This window comes from Suricata suricatta, chromosome 4 (genome assembly GCF_006229205.1).
Source record: "Suricata suricatta isolate VVHF042 chromosome 4, meerkat_22Aug2017_6uvM2_HiC, whole genome shotgun sequence".
NCBI lineage: Eukaryota > Metazoa > Chordata > Mammalia > Carnivora > Herpestidae > Suricata > Suricata suricatta.
The window spans coordinates 102,327,535-102,331,297 of record NC_043703.1 but is presented as its reverse complement, the minus strand read 5'-3'; positions in this window follow the sequence as shown (position 1 = coordinate 102,331,297).

The following is a 3,763-nucleotide window of genomic DNA, read 5'->3' as shown; positions in this document are numbered from 1 at the left end:
GTTCAGAGGAAGGTGTGACTGAGTCAATTTGGAATGTTTCTTTGCTTTGCCACTGTATGTGGCCAACACTGTTTGTCCCCAGCCAAACTTCACATAATGGGTTCCCCACTAGAGAGAAGTATTCTGATAACAGAAAAGAGAAAGAGAAAGGATTCCACATGAACAAAAATTATGACATATCCCTTCAAAATAGCACTATGCCTTCTGTAGTGTCACCTAATCTTTTACACTAAATTATATTACTTTTCAATTCCTAACAAACAGCTCAAAAGCAGCTTCTATCTATTATTATCAATCAGATGAAAAGCCACTGAGAAGCTAATTAAGCTTTTACACTAAGGCCTCTTTCAAGGCCCCGGGAGAGGCCTCAACAAGGCTTTCATGTGGATCTCTGCCAAAATTTGCAAAGATATTTTAGTGCTATTGGTTAAGAACACAGTCTCTACTCTAATTTTCCTTTCATTATGCATCATCTCATATGGGATGGTATTGAAGGAGCAACGTGCATGGGATTCATCTCAGAGAAGCATGAATTTGGATATATTAGATTAGGATTGAATGGGATAAAATACGTGATTTGAGGTCACTTCCACATATTGTTAAGCTAGGACTTGCTACCTTAGAAATCTTACTGCCCATTGTGCCAGAGCATCTTACCTTGTTATAGAGAGTTGCGTATCCAAATTCTGTTAAAGACAAGAGTTTTAAGATGGTTCCCCAAGATTGCTGGCCCCAAAGGCACATACCTTCTCCCACCTACCTCATCAAACACTAATCCAGGTACTGTTTTATAGCGATTTTCCAGATGTAACTAAGTTCCCAAATCAGCTGACCTTAAAACAAGGAGATTGGTTTGGCCTGAATTAGTCACACAAGTCCTTAAAAATAAAAAGCAATTTTTTCCTTGGGTCACAGAAGAATAAGTCAAGAAAAACCACCCCACATTCTGGCTGGTCTAGAAGAAAGCAAATGTCCACGTTATGAAGTGCCATTGGGGGGTCATGAGGCAAGGAGCTCAAGGGAGCCTCTAAGAGCCAAGAGCAGTACCCTGTCAGCGGCAGCAGAAAACAGGGACGTCAGTCCTCACAAGAAAGTGAATTCTGCCAACAACCACTGAACTGGAAGAGGACCCTAAGCCCAGATTAGAACTGCGGTCCTGGCTGACACTTTGATTTTAGCTCAGCAGACCTGCCAGTTATGCCATTCCAAATGTCTTATCTACAGAAAATATGTGATTTCCTTTCTCTTCTTTTTTCTTAAACAGATTCCTCCTGCTATAAATATGTTGATTTAAGCCACAAAGTTTGCAGTAAATTATTATGTAGCAATAGAAAACAAATTTAGTCCTGTATCAGGAAGAAGTTTGGGAGTTCAGCACCGGACGTGTGCGGTAGCGGAGGAGAAACACTGTTTGAGGTGTGTGGTACCACGAAGTTCTTTGTGGAGAGCACCTCCGACCGTGGAACAATGAAACTCTAAAGCCTTCGTCAACATCTGTTCAACAGGGAAGTTCACTTGTCATACTACACCTGACCATGCAGCATATACCATTGTAAATAAACCATATTTTTCCCATTTGATTAGAGAATACTATTTTTCTCTTAGTATTAGAAATAATGAGTTGTGAAGTATAGACAAAATATGCCAAACTATCCATGTTTAAAAAAAAATTGCTTAACTTTGGTAAAGACTAAACATTTCCAGTCTCTCTATGTGAGAGAGATCATGAAATCATTGGTATGAGAAGACACAACTAAAAATGTAGGAGACAAAAGTATGATAAATTTATGCCAAGTAGTTAATAAAAACATTTTTTTCTTGAGGTTGTGATGTTTATGGTATTTAACCATTTCTATCTAAAATATTTGGTTATTTTTTTTTCAAAATAATCAGTTACTTTTTAACTATTGTTTTTTAATTTAAAGAAAATGTTCATAATATTTAGGTCCCCCCAAACCAAAATCTGACCTGCTGTCAATAGCAGTAGCCTGTTTAGAGAGGCAGGTTCATGATACTGCGTACCGATAGAACTATGCTTCACTAAGTCCTGTGCTTAACAATCATGATGTAGATGAAGTGATGTGAAGTATCACCTCACACCTTCTAGAATGGCTATTATCAAAAAGGCAAATGACAAATATTGACAAGGATGTAGAGAAAAGGGCACCCTGTGTACTGCTGGTGGAAATGTAAATTGGTGCAGCCACTATGGAGAGTTGTACAGAGATTCCAAAAAATAATTAAAAATGGAACTAATATATGATCCAGCAATTCCACTTCTAGGTATTTGTCCAGAGAAAAAGAAAATACAAATCCCAAAAGGTGTGTGTATCCCTATCTTCACTGCAGCATTATTTACAATAGCTTAGGCGTGGAGACAACCTAAGTGTCACTCTGTGGATGAATGGAGGAAAGAGATGTGGTACACACACACACACACACACACACACACACACACACACTCTGGAATATTACTCAGCCAAAGATGCTATTTGCAGACTTACAAAGTGAATTACATTTGGGTCCAATAATTTGCTTCTTATAGGATCTAACTAATTGAAAAGTTTTTAAAAAACTTTCTTTCTAAAAACATACGTTGATGACTTTTAAAGGGTTTGCCAATATAATAAACTACTAACAAGGTTGTTTTTTCTATGATTCATGAACATTCCAATAGGATGACAATAATTAGGCTAAGAATATCCTGTTGGAAATAAAAAGCACTCCTTATGCTTGCCACATAAACCATTTTATTTTATATATGAGAGTCTAACTAATACTGGAGGAATCATAAGTTAGTTCTTATCTATGCATATACAAGTCTCTATATTTTCTCTTGCGGATCTTAAAAATATAATTATGCTAAATAATGTGCTTTTAGATATTGACAAAAGGATAATGGTATTTCAACTCACTATGAAAAGTACCGCCAGCTTTGGTTTCATTTTAGAGAGTACACACTCATCATAAGGAGACTTCCCAGTGTTAATAGAGAATGAAAAGATACTCCACCATCTCATCTAACAGAGACTGGTTAAACTTTTACTGACACTTAAAACAAAAGGTTCATTTCACATTTCCGCCAATCCACTTTCAAATGTGTCTCCTAAAGACATGCCTCGTAACAATACTGCTAGTAGAAGTAAATACTCAGGATGAAGACAGTGTTTTCCTCTGGGCCCACAGTGTTTTTGCTATCAACCTACAACTGAATATTGCTTGTGTGCTTAGATTTGTTTTGTCTAAAAATCTGTGTGCCTCCAGTCGTGTTCACAAAAAGTGAAATAGAACCACCATAAAAATGACAACATATAGAACTTTTACATGTATAAATTTCTCACGATATTTCAGGATGTGAGCTAAATGCTTTGTGCACATTATTCACTCATTAGTCATAATTTCCTCAGATATTAAAAGGAATAATAATAGGATTTACCCACAGGGTTATCCTAAAGATTAACTAAGATTATTAAGTAATTTACATTTGGAGTTAGAAAAGCCCTAACTGCATTTTAGTAAAAAGTGGCAGATATGCTCCTATGCATCAGCACTTCTGTATCCCTTGGGTAAATCCCTAGCAGTGCTATTGCTGGGTCATAAGGGAGTTCTATGGTGCACCCCAATGTTCATAGCAGCAATGTCAACAATAGCCAAAACATGGAAAAAGCCTAAATGTCCATCACCTGATGAGTGGATCAAGAAGATGCGGTATATATTCACAATGGAGTACTACATGGCAATGAGAAAGAATGAAATATGGCCA